Genomic DNA, 14,472 nt, shown 5'->3' with positions numbered 1-14,472 from the left:
AAGTCTCAAGCACAGTCGATTGTGGGATTCAAGGAGATCATGATGAATACGGTTGAGACGCCATGGGATTTGGATCAATGATTGAAGTGTATGATTTGTGAAACCAAAATGAACCTAACTGAAGGGCAGCACCGCGAATGGTTTGTGGCCTCGCTCCTGCCCCACCTAAGGGTTCTGCTATCACAACAGGAGATTGGAATCCAGGCAGAAGCTCTAGAAATTGTGATGAAGCTAAATGAGACTCCAATGCAAGATGCTAATCTAGGGGTTCAATAGATTCATGGGCAGTTGCAAAACCTTTATCTTAAAATGCAAAGTTTGAAGTAGGACAGAACAGCTCGGCCAGAGGCACGCGAATAAGTTTGGTGCCTAAAATGCAAGGGTCAGGGGCATGACAAGGATCACTACCCAGTCTTTGTGAACTATGTTTTAGCAGGGAGAATAATGCCTCTACGACCGGAGATTGCGACAGGGCCAAGTGCAGGGTTCGCGTTATGGTGTGCTATATGACAGGTGGCTGGGAAACATGCGACTAACAATTTCCATTTGCTGCAGAAATTCGTGCAGACACCATATCATCTCTTTTGCAATTTTTGTCAATCAGTAGGTCATGACAAGCACAATTACTAAAGTTACGAATTGATGATGGATAGGACACCTGCATACAGGGTGCAGGGAGAAACGTGGACTCTAGACTAAGGCATTGGGGGAACGCGAGGTGAGTATCATTGGTGCAACCGAGGCCAAGGTGGAGGAGGCCATGGTAGAGGCCGAGGACAACTGATTTGTTACAATTCTGGAGGCCCAAGACACTACGTGAGGGGCTGTCCGAATCTGCCATGATTTTCATGCTGCTACTATACTCAATTTGACCATGCAACTGAGGATTGCCCAATATTACTGGCTAACATTCACGAAAGGGGGTGCAGCCTCCGCAACTGATGCAGAACCTCCAAATGATAAGGGTTGAGCCCCGCGAGAAAGACCCTAAGGTAAACATCATGCTGCGAAGTGGAACTACGAAAGGGGAGAATAAAGCCAAGAGGCTTACAGAACGTGAATGGGTACGCAAAGCACCATAAAATTAGACTGGGTTTGATCTAGAGCACGTAAAAGAAACATTTATGGAAGCAAAGAAAAGCTTCACTAAGGCCTCTACCTTAGGAAGTCAAGAGAAACTAGTTGAAGAAATGGACCCATCCATGATTACTACATTCTTGGAGACCTACATGAAACTGCTCCATGACAGTAAAATTGTGAAGGGCCTGCAGGAACTGATCAATCGGTGTGCTGGTAGGAATGGCACTACTAACCGCACATGGCCAAGAATATTGGCAAGCACAAGGCAAGGATCGGGTATGAAATGAGACTCACCGTGCAGATAGGGGAATGTGAGATGGACCAAGTTATCCTAGATCTAGGGTCCAACGCGAATGTTTTTCCAAAACAGACTTGGGAAAAATGGGGATAGTTGTGCTCCAGTGGTCTGCAATCCAATTAAGAATGCAAAATCAATAGAAAATTATCCTAATGGGGAGGCTATATGGGTTAACAGTTGACATCAAGGGCACAAGAAAACTGGCGGATTTTGAAGTAATAGAGATTGTGGATGATAGAAATCCCTACCCTTCGCTCCTTGGAATTGATTGGGCCACTGACATGAATAGGGTAATCAACTTGAAGAAGCGAAAGATGATATTTGAAAAGAAGTCGCTCCACATAGTTGTTCCACTGGATCCTGAGGAGGGACCACGCTATACAGAACCAATCCAAGATAATGAAAGTGATGACGATATGGACCATATTTACAAGATAACAGTGTCAAACTAGGATTGGGTAAATCCGATAGCGGACAAACATATTTCATGGAACCGCGAGAGATCCTGCATGTCGGATTCAGATGAAGAATTAGAGCAAAGGAAGAACTGACTACATGAAGTATCTACGTTGCGTTGTAATATGATGACCAAGTCATTGCGCTGTGTGTCAGCCCAAGTTAGGGGTCTCCCTCACTATGATGGGATAACTGATGTTGTTTTCTTTTTGAATGCATTTGAGAGAGAAGTGTCGAAGAAATATTGCTTCCAGGCCTTGGACTAGGTACTACGTGCTACACCCACAAGATGGTGGGGTACGCACAAGGATAATTTCAGTGATTGGCGCGACTATAGGAGGATGGTCAGAATATGTTTTGGGTAGCCAACAGTGCAGATGACAGATAAGTATGATGGAAGGGATGATCCACATGATCACCTGGCCGAATGGACTAAGGCTTATAGAGCAGAGCCCCAACCTGAATGGGTGCATCTGTTTCTTCATACCCTGGACGTCATACCAATGAATTGGTACTTGGAAACAGAGCTTCGCCATGGCACTAAATAGTGGAACATCTTGCACCAGGGATTTATAATGACTTCAGCTTTGAGGATGGGTTTGACTATATTGACATGGTGCTATAGGAGGTTAAAGCAGAAATCTTTAGGATATCGCAAGATCCCTTGGACCTGGTCCAACCTGATTGGACCACCCAGCTGAGTCACGCGCTGGAATGTTATAACGTGACCACTGAAGAAGAAGACAAGGATCCCAGAAAGATTAATATTCCAGAAACTAAAGGTCACCATGAGGTTGAAATTCCACAGATAGAGGATCCAGACATAACCGCACTGCTGAAAACTAGGTAGGTTAACATTGGCATAGAGGCGGAATCAAAATTTGCAAATATTGGGAACTATTGGGATGATGTGACAGTAGACAAAGTCGTTGATCTCCTCCATGAATATCTGGATTTGTTCCCCACGAAGTTTTCTGATTTAAAAGGGATAATAGGAGACCTAGGTGTCACGAAGATCACCCTGAAACCGGATGCGAAACCTGTAAAACAAAGACCTTACCATCTTAATCCTAAGTATAAGGAAAAGGTTCGCGCAAAGTTAGATAAGATGCTTGCGCACGAATTATTGAACCAATGGAGGAATTTGATTGGGTAAGCCTGATAGTGGTTCAAGAAAAGAAACAGAAGGAAGAAATAAGGATATGTGTGGATCTCTAGAAGCTGAATGATGCTTGCATGCATGATCCCTTCCCGACCCCATTCACTGAGAAGGTCCTGGATAATGTAGGCGGCCAAGAAGCATACTCTTTCATTGACGGGTTCTCTAGGTACCATCAGATCAAAATCACGCCTGAGGATAGAAGCAAGATGACCTTTGTGACTAAATGAGGATGTTTTCAGTACACTGTAATGCCTTTTGGGCTGAAAAATGCGCAAGAAATCTTTTCACGCGTAGTAATTGTGGCATTCAAAGACTTCATTCATAAGTTTCTGGAGGTATACTTTGAGATTGGATAATGTTTGGATTGGTCAAGCATCATGTAGCAAGTTTGTGCTTAATGTTAGATACACGTCGGAGATATCAAATTGTGCTCAATCTAAGGAAGTGTTTGTATTGTGTCCCTTTCAGGATCTTGTTGGGTCATGTGGTATGCAGACAAGGATTGATGGTAGACCTCGTGAAGATCGCGATGATAATAAACTTGGAGGCGCCAAGGGATGTGAAACAGTTGTGCTCAACTCTAGGGCATACCGGATACTAAAGGAAGTTCATCAAGAGCTCTACCCAGATCACTGCACCCATGGAGAATTTGTTGAAAAAGGATGCTACATTTTGTTGGAGTGATGAATGCCGAAAGAGCTTAGACATGCTAAAAGAGAAAATGGTCACCGTGCCAATCCTAGTCTTCCCGGACTGGAAGAAGGAATTTCATGTGCATGTGGACGCCTCATGTATTGTGTTGGGGGTCATGCTCACACAGGTGGGAGAGGGGGAATTGGACCACCCTATAGCATTCGGGAGCAGGAAGTTGTACAAGGTTGAGAAGAACTATTCCACTACAAAGCGTAAGGGACTAGCCATGGTATACGCGCTCCAAACGTTCAGGCACCATTTGCTAGATGGACATTTTAAGATGTATACGGATCATTCTGCGTTGAAATACCTGGTCAATAAGCCTGTGTTGGGGGAAATATCTATAGATGGTTTTTGTTATTCTAGGAGTATGACTTTGAAGTTATTGTGAAGCCGGGATGACTAAATGTGGGACCTGATCGTCTATCGCACATTGAAACAGGATAGGAACCTACTAATTTGGAGGAAGGGTTGCTGGAAAGACAGTTCTTTGTAGTGCATGTCACAGATAGTCACTTTGAAGATATCATATATTTCCTGATGACGTGAACTACTCCAGAAGGGTATACAAGCTAGCAGAAGAAGGAGTTAGTAGTGTGCGTGGCAGATTTCTCAGTCATTTTCGTGAACTTGTATAAAATGGAGTCAGATAAAATATTGCAACGTTATATACCCAACTTTGAATGAAGCACCATTCTTGCGGAGGCTCATGGAGGAGCTACAGGAGGACATTATGCAGGAAAAGCAACAACACATAAGGTTTTGTGTGCTGGGTTATGGTGGCCAACTCTGCATAAGGATGCAAAAGCATATTGTAGGGCCTGTGATGCATGTCAAAGGACTGGGAGGCCATCACAAAGGGTTGAACTGCCTTTGATGCCGCATGTGACGTTACAACCATTCGAGAAATGGGCGATTGACTTTGTGGGTCCAATTTAGCCTCCAAGAAAGAAGACAAGTGAGCGGTACACCATCACTACGACTGAGTACTTGACCTGGTGGGAAGAAGCATAGCCTGTGAAGGATTGTACAGGCGTGACGGAAATAGTGTTTATTTTTTAATACGTATTGACAAGATTTGGTTTTCCAAAGATCTTGATGAGCGATCGCGGTACGCACTTTCTTAACGAAACAATCAACGAGTTGACAAAGAATTTCAGGTGTATCACCAGAAGAGTACACCTTATCACCCACAAGCCAATGGGACGGTGGAAGCATTCAATAAGATACTCAAAAATGCACTGGCGAAGGTCTGCAATGCTCATAGAAGTGACTGGGATATGCACAGACCAGCAGTGATATGGGCCTATAGAACGACTTGCAAGAAGTTGACTAGGAAAACTCCTTTCATATTCGTATATGGCATAAAAGCTGTGATGCCAATGGAATACATTGTACCTAGTCTGTGCATAGCGACACTCACAGGAATGGTAGATTGTGAAGCTCTGGAAGAGAGGCTCATGTAGCTAGCAGAGCTCTAGGAGGACCGATTTCTAGATGGATTTCATCAACAAGTTCAAAAGGAGCGTGAAAAGGCATGGCATGATCGGCACATCAAACTACGCACATTCAAGGTAAATGATCTAGTCTTGTTATATAACAGTAAATTTGATAAATTTCTAGGGAAATTCAAGATGCATTGGCTAGGACCATATGTCATCAAGGAGATTACTGATGATGGAGTGGTTCAGTTGGTCAAACTGAATGGAGAACCCTTCCCAGGGAAGGTGAATGGTAGCCGATTGAAGCCATACACTGGTGATACAACTAGGTGACTATATGAGGGAAGCACAGTCTTAGCACTCCAGGTAGCTGAAAGGAAGTCGGAGACTATAAACTACACTACCCGAGTTGAAGAGATGCACGATTGGGGAACTGCAGGAAATGAATATATGTCACAATGCCCACAGAAGCGTGTGGTGCCCACGAGTGTGGCCATTGGCACATTAGAAGCCACAGAAATGTTGCATGCTAGGGACCCCTGAGCCATAGTGCTGCCAGACAGAGCACTGACGATGGAGACTGACGCTGACAGATCCGTTGTCAGCGCCCTCACAGGCATGGAACTTAATCTAGCAATGCTTCCTAGCAAAGTACTTTACCTTTTGCAGGATAGTGTGATCACCGAACTTCGGGCCCACGATCACTGCGCTTTGTAGGTGATTAGCAAGCGGAAGGTCAACAATGTTGAGATGGTTGTACAGTGCGACTCCACCATCAACCTTGTGTCCAACCTCATAGATAAGATTCAGCACCTCTCTAAGTTTGTGGATGAAGCATGTCGAACTGTCTCGAAGCTAGACATCCCTAAGGCTGAGCCAATCGATGTGCGGCTTTGAAAACTCACTATGGGAGTGCGTGATGCATGCACAAAGTTGGCCAAGGTTCAACTAGAGCTAAATCTCAAGATCGCAGAGTGGCAGTAGAAGGCCTAGCCTTCGACTTTGCTGGAAGTCAGGGAGTAGTGCACGACTGTGTGGCAGATGTGGTAACAGTGGTAGAAAGTGCAGTGATGGATTGCATGACACTTTTTGAGCAGTCACCCGAGGTCCTCACCAGCCTACAAGAGGACCCCAATGTAAAGAGGCTAGAGATAGAAGCATGGGAACTACAACAACACTATGAAAAGGTTAAGGCAACAGCATGTACTGTTGTCATCACGCAAAGGCTCGGGAAGCTACAGGAGGCCAAGGCATTGAAGGAATAGGTACACACAATGTAGCACAAGGAAGCCGTCTTGAAGGCTCGCTTGAAGCCTTGGTTAGATGAGGCCTATGAGATCATGACTACCATTGAAGGAAATTTGGCCAGTCTGCAAGAGACTCAACAGAAGCTATAGACTGCTAGCACAGGGCCAGTGACAGAACAGTTGGTTGAGGAGTTGAAGTAGGCAACAACACAGTGCACTGCCGAGGTAGCAATTGTCCAGGTCAAGCTAGGAGCTCTTCGCAACAAGATCTCCGCACAAACTGAGTGACTCGAGGGCAAGTCACCATGTTTGTGTTGGGGGCCTATTGGGAATGGGTCCCCTGGGGTCAATTTTAGGGTTAAACACCCAAGTTTTGGGGCAGAAGGCCTAAATTTTGTGTAGAGAAATGTAAAGTCTCTGCATTTTGTGGTCGCACAGTGCAAAGATGTCTTAAGTTAAAAGGGTTTTCCACCCTTAGTCTAGATAAGTTGTGTCAGTTATGGAGATCTACCCATGGTCCGTAGACAAAGGGATTGTATAAAAAGGGAAGTCTTAGAAGATCTAAGTAGAAAAGTACAATAAGTAACTTCGAAGTCATGAGTCATGAGTCATTGATAAGCATGGGGCATCTGAGTTCGAAGAGGCCTAGGGTGGAAGTTTGTAGCTGAGTGCACGGACCCTTGAAACTGTGTGCACAGGGCAAATAGAGTATGTACTGGGAACTTGAATTATAAATAAAGAGAATTATTATGGAATTACTATGTTTTCTGTCTCTGATTATTGCATCTGATTATGATATGTTAAGCTTTTGGTTTACATTATAATGTTAAATTGATGCACGAATCTATCTATTTCTATCTATTATTTGAACGCATGTAATCATATATGTTTACATGAGGGTAATATTAATTGTATGATAAAGTTGGCTAACCACTAAATAATTAGGGAAACGAGACAATAACATAGTTGCAGAGGCATGCATGTGCTTGGATCATTGTTTAGGGTTGCGCGAAGAATAGCCAGATACCTTCACAAAGGTTCTGAAAGGCGGAAGAGGAAATACGTCGATAAGCCCGAAGGGCTTATCGATATGTGCGAAGGTAGGGATTAAGTTAGAAAACCGACATCAAAACCATCTCAGGGTGTAGGAACTTGGTTCCTGCAACCCCCAACACCGCTTCGGGTGAGACTTTGGTCCGCGCTCCACAGATTAATGCTGAAAGGGCCAGTAGTGTAGGGATTTGCTTGGATTCCTAACACTGAACCTGGGTCAAGGCCCATCAAGCCAACAATAACATTGAATCCTGAAGGTGAAATTTGGAACTTGCTTCCCTTCCAAGAGTGTCTGGTATGTGCTGTCAAATTTTGGATCGCTCTAGTAAAGTTGCAGCTACTCTGAAGTCTCGTGCCCACAGGAGTCGAGCACATTGATCAACACCATGATTGGTGGTTTGTTGAGGTAGTTTGCAACATTGTTAGTGCTTCCCTTTTTGTACTTAATGTTTATATGGAACTATTGCAGGTAGGTGGAGCATTTATGATGGTAAACATTCTGCAACTTCCCTTCTGTTTGTATGAACTGTAAGGGTCGGTGGTCTATGTGGATGACCATTTCCTTCCCCAAAATGTAATGATTCCATTAACAGAATTCCTACACAATGTAATACATTTATATTTTGTAAGTGGGATACTTTTGGACTATGTTTGAAAGTGTCTCATTGTGGTAAGCCACTAGATGCCCCTGCTAAGGAAGAAATGCACCAACATAGTTGGAGGCGTGTGTCTCCTTCTCAAATGGTTGTTGCGGGTCTGGTAATGTGAGCACTGGTGTAGAGCAGAGGCGATGCTTCAACTCGGAAAACACCAGTTGTTGGGTTTCAGACCAAAAAAATTCGCTTTCACTCTACCCTTGGTGAATTGACTTAAAGGCCAAGTGATGTAAGTGAACCCCAACATGAACCTGCAATTGAAATTGGCAAGACCTAGAAAGTTACGGGGGTCTGTTAGGGTGGTTGGGGCTGGCTAATCCCAAATGACTTGTATCTTTGTTGGATCCACATGTACCCCTTTCTCATCAATGATGTACCCCAACTATTGAACCTAAGTCATGCCAAAAATGTATTTCTCCAAGTTAGCACACAACTTGTGTTGTCGTAGGGCTTGAAGGAGCTATCAAATATACTCGAGGTGCTCTTCCCAACTTTGGCTGAAGATCAATATTTCATCTAAATACACCACCATGAATGCATTGCTGAAGGGTCGCAAGATGTCGTCCATCAATCTCATGAAGGTTTCAGGGGCATTCATCAACCTGGAAGGCATTCGAAAAGGCCATCCTTGGATTTGAAGGTAGTATTCCATGCATCAGAGTATTTGATATACACATAGTGATAACCTGACTTCAAGTCAATCTTGTTGAAATATTTAGCCCCTTTGAGCTGGTCCAGAAGGTCATCAATCTGTGGGATTGGGTACCTATTCCAGACAGTGATTTTGTTCAGCTCCCAATTGTTAATATAGAGTCTTTAGGTCCCATCTTTCTTTTGTACCAATATAATTGGGATCCAATAGGGTGATGAGCTTGGCCTGATGTTCCCTTTCTGCAATAGTTCCTGAATTTTCCTCTTGATCTCATCGTTCTCCAGAACAGAGCGTCAATAGATAGGTCCATTGGGCAGCGCCATGCCAAATTTCAGATTGATGGAGTGCTTGACCTAACAGTGCAGAGGTACCCCTGTACATGAGGCAAAAATATCCTTGTACCCCTCCATGACCTTTTCCATTTGTTGTTATTGTGTGGAGGAGCCCTGTTTGGAAGTCATGGCCACAACCTTCTTCTTTCCTTGAGGGCGAATCATAAGGAAAACAAATTTCCTTGTCTCGAAAATGATCTTATTGCATTTATTTGCAATGACCAAAGAGATGGTGGTAGGCATGGCTACCTCTAGTATCCTATAGAACATATTGGCCAAAGTAATAATCACAGAGGAGAAACATCACACAGTACGTCATCTATGAAGGGCTTGATGTTGTAGGGAAGGTGACAATGTTGGTTGATGCAGAGATCTCATCCTTGGTGAAGCCACCCGATGGTGTATGACTATGGATGTGTTGTAGTCTTTAGGCCCAACTAATTCATGACCACTGCTCAGATGAGGTTCTTTTGGCTCCCACTATTGAAAATGAATTGCAACAAAGAACCCTTCACCCACATCTGTGAGTGGAAGAGGCATTCCCCCTCCTTCAGATATTTAGGCTCATTCTTTTGGATCTTGTTGGTGGCCATGGTGGCATTAGGCTCTGCATCAATGATCTGCTTCCCTTTTTAATTCCCCTTATCAGGTTTTGACTCAGAGTCAAAAAACACATCTAATTTGGAGGTCTTCAACTCGGTCACCAGTGACTGCTTGGCCCCACACTCACTTGTGTTGCAAGTGGAGCTCTTATGGAACTCACACCATTTCCCATGTCTTTCTTTGTCTTTGTGGTGTTGTTCTTTTCTTGCGACTTCGGCGGGTTGTCCTGGGTAGCCCCACCTTGGCTCTGTCTTTTTCTCTATGGTTTGGGGGTGCCTTTCCCTTGCTTCTAATTCGTAGATCCAAACTATTGCTTCTAGTGTTTAAACTTCTCCTCAATCTTGACAACATATCGGTACATTGTGCCAAGTGAATAAATGTCCTGGAAATCTATCTCCACTTGGACATACTTGTGTAGACAGTCATGGTACTTGAGTACCAAATGCCACTCAGAATATTTGATACCTAGCTTCGTGTGAAGGGTATGGAAAAAATTGTGAACTCGGCCACATATTGGTCCCTTCCCTGTCGTAGCATGGTCCACTTTATGTATTTATCTTCATAGCTCCTGTTGGGAACGGGTTCGCCTAGAAAGCCCATAATTTGTATAAAAGAGTGTAAAGTCTCTAAATTTTTTGGTCGCGGAGCTCGAAGATGTAAAAATTCACCAAGAGTTTTCTGCCCTTCTTTTGTATAATTCATGTCGGCATTAGAGATCTACCCATGGTCTGTAGACCATGGGATTGTATAAAAAGGAGTGTTAGAAGAGTCTCTTAGTAGTCATAATAGCTAAGTAAGTTTGAGTCATTGATGTAATGGGTGTGGGAAGAGCTAAGAGTGAGAATCTTAGCGTAGGAAAGGGGCTATGCAGCTGAGTGCACAGAGGCCTAGGGTAGAAGTCCGCAGTTGAGTGCGTAGACCCTTGTAGCTGTGTGAGCAGGGTAGTTAGAGTCTACACTGGAGATTTGGATCATTAATAAAGAGAAGTATTCTGAAATTCCTGTGTATTTTACTTCTGTTAAATGCATGCGATTATGTTATGTTGAGCACCGAGTTTATATTTAATTGCTATTCTGATGTGCAAATCTATATGTTTCCCTTTGTTATATGAACGTAAGAAAAGATATAAGTTTATGCGAAGATAATCGTAAATGCATGTTAAAATTGTTCAATACTTAAGATAATTCGGGTAATTATATAGTAGAGTAGTTACAGAGGCGCGTAAGTGCCTGACTCACATATTAGGGTTCCGCGAAGAATGATCGTATACCTTCACGGATGATCAAGGGACGAATAAGAGAAGTATATCAATAAGCCCTAAAATGCTTATCGATCTATGCGAAGACAGAGTTGAAGGTATAAAACCGACATCATAACCATCTCAAGGAGTGGAAACTTGGTTCCTGCATCCCCCCATACTGCTTCAGGTGAGACTTTAGTCTGCGCTCTGCAGATTGATGCCGAAAGGGCCAGTAGTGTAGGGATTTGCTTAGCTGACTACCATTGAACCTTGGTTAGGGCCCATTAAGCCAACAAATGGTTCTGTTGTTGGGACCAGGATCTACATGAGAGATGTGTGATGTTGCATCAAAGGTATCCAACTAAGAAAGAGATTGAAGACTGGTTGGATAGAAAGATCCATGAATTCATGGCGCAGGAGAATAGAAATCTTTGATTGATGAAAGAACAGTGGTTGGATAGATATCTATACACAGAGATACATGAAATCTTATTTTTTTCCTTTCCCATTGAATTATACGAGTGGATCACGAAGTTAGTGTGGATATTATAAGCCTCCGAAGATAAGATCGCATGCGTTGTCGATCATTGGCTCGATAGTATCATAGGATGGTTTGTAACAGAATTCACGGCCGATACTTCAGTTAGTTACAACAAATCAGAGCGGTGCTTCTTCAAAGGGACGCGAGGTAAGTATTTAAGTTCTTTAAATACTTGGATTAAGATGCTATTGTGTGAAAATCGGGTTATGCAGTTACCCTTATGTTTGGGGTTATGCAAAGTGGAAGGACTTATAGGAATGGAGGGAGAAGAGGCCTTGAATATAGCCTGCTGATTGAACCTCCTCTGAGTGATGATGAGGGAGCAGCGTAGAGCTCTCCGCATAGCATTGTTCAGTTGATAAGACAAGGGTTCCTGCGAATACCACATCCACCCACACCGCCTCCATCTTCACCTCCACCACTGATACCCTCGCCCACACCACTGCCACCCCCACCATAATTTAGTATGGAAAATTCAGTAAATATGTTGTTATTCAAGGGCTTGGAAATGAGGATCCTGATCAATTTTGGTTCATCAAGGAGGCTGTATGGGAAGCTTAGTGTATCATAGATGATTAGATGAAGAAGGAAACCTTGGTTAGTGCCTTGCTGGAACTTGTGCTAACATGGTACATTAAGCACTATACTGATAACCCAACAATTGTGTTGGCAGATATCCAAACCATGTTTAATAAGGAAGTGCATTCAATTGTAGGATTCATAGAAATCACGATGAATCCAGGCGAGATGCCCTAGGAGACGGATCATAGGTTGAAGTGTAAGCTCCGTGAAGCTAATATGAATTTGACAGATGGGCAGCACCGCGAATGGTTTTTGGCTTCGCTCCTGCCCCACTTAAGGGTTGCGTTATCACAATAAAAGATTGGGACCCAAGCAGAAGTCTTGGAGATTTCAATGAGATTACATGAAATGCTGATGCAAGACCTAAATCTGGGGGTTCAACAAATCCATGCATAGTTGTAGAACCTTTCCTTGCAACTATAGAGTCTAAAGAACAATAGAACAATTTGTCCAGAGGTGCGCAAAGAGATTTGGTGCCTGAAATGCAAAGGTCAAGGGCATGACAAAGATCACTACCTAGTCTTCATGAGTTATGTTGCAGGAGGACCAATGCCTCTAAGGTTAGAAGCTCAAGAAGGACTAAGCATAGGGCCTGCGCTATGGTGTGTTATCTGTCAGGTAGCAGGAAAACACGTGACCAACAATTTCCATTTGTTGCAAAATTTGTACGGACACTGCAACAACTCTTCTGCAACTTCTGTCAATCGATGGGTCACAATGAGTGCAATTGTCATAGCTATGAGTTGAAGATGGAAATAAAACCTGCATATAGAGTTTAGGTAGAAACACGACCTCCTAATCAGGGCACTAGGGTAGTGCGAATAGGATTTCAGGGGCGTGGACAAGGCCGAGGTGGAGGAGGACCTAGTAGAGGTCGGGGGCATGTAATTTACTAAAATTGTGGAGGACCAGGACACTATGCACGAGAATTCATGAACCCAACACATTTGTCATGTTGGTATTGTACTCAGTTCGACAACGAGACTGAAGATTGCCTCGTACTACTATCAAAAATACATGAGAAGGGGGCGCAAACTCCGCAACCAACCCATAACCTGTAGATGATGAGGGTTGAGCCCCGCGAAGAGGATCCTAACAAAAATATAGTGTTGTGAAGTGGAGTTACAACAGGAAAAGATAAGGGGAAGCAACCTAAAGAAAGTACATGGGTCCAAAAAGCCACAGAAAAGGAGGTTGAATTTGATTTGGAGCACATACGTGAAACATTTATGGAAGAAAACTAAAGCTTCGTTGAGGCCTCTACCTCAGGAAGCTAGGATAAACCCATGGAAGAAATGAATACTTCTATGCTTACTACCTTCTTAGAGACCTGCATGAAGCTGTTGCACAATAGAAAGGTTGTAAAGGGATTATAGGAGTTGATAAATAGGTGTGGCAGAAAAGAAAATGCTCTTGGTGAACCGCATGTAGTCAAAACGATTGGTAAGCATAAGGCAAGGAAAGGGCGTGAGATGAGACTCACTGCGCAGATAGGAGAATATGAAATGGATCAAGTCATTTTGGATCTAGGGTTAGACACTAATGTTTTGCCTAAAACAACATGGGAGCAAATGGGGAGACCTGCGATGCAATGGTCTCTGATTCAGTTGAGGATGGAAAATTATTAGAAGATCATCCCCATGGGACGATTGTAGGGAGTAAGAGTAGATATTGAAGGCGCAAGCATGTTGGCTGATTTCGAAGTAATAGAGATTGTGGATTATAGCAACTCCTAGCCTGCACTCCTTGGGATTGATTGGGCTATTGACATGAATGGGGTGATTAACCTGAAGAAGTGAAAGATGACATCTAAAAAGAAGTCACTTCACATCGTAGTACCCCTAGATCCTATAGAAGGTCTGCATTATACTGAACCGGTCCGCGATTATGAAAGTGATGATGATTTGGACCATATATATAAGATAACAGTGCGAGATCAAGATTGGGTGAACCTAACCACAAATGGACATATTGCATGGGACCGCGAAATTTCCTGCACATCAAATTCGGATGAAGAATTGGAGCACTGGTAGAATTGATTACATGAAGTGTCTACGCTGTGTTGTAATATGATTACTAAATCGATGTGCTGTGTATCGTAGGAGGTAAGGAATCTGCCCTCTTATGATGGTTTGACTGATGTGGATACCTTTTTGAATGCATTTGAAATGGAAGTGCCAAAGAAGTAACGCTTCTAGGCATTGGATTGGGCACTGCATGTTCCGCTCACAAGATGGTGGGGTATGCACAAGGATAGTTTTGATGATTGGCGTGAATATAGGAAGATGACGAGAATATGCTTTGGATAGCCAAAAGTGGGATTAGCAGAAAAATATGATGGGGGGGACGATCTGTGTGATCACTTGGTCAAATGGACTAAAGTTTATGGAGTGGAGCCTTAGCCTGAATGGGTGCATTTGTTCTACCATACTTTA

The sequence above is a fragment of the Pinus tabuliformis genome, chromosome 2_1, assembly GCF_031772625.1.
Source record: "Pinus tabuliformis cultivar Carrire ecotype Pingquan chromosome 2_1, CPIR1, whole genome shotgun sequence".
Lineage (NCBI taxonomy): Eukaryota > Viridiplantae > Streptophyta > Pinopsida > Pinales > Pinaceae > Pinus > Pinus tabuliformis.
This window is presented reverse-complemented; position numbering follows the sequence as displayed.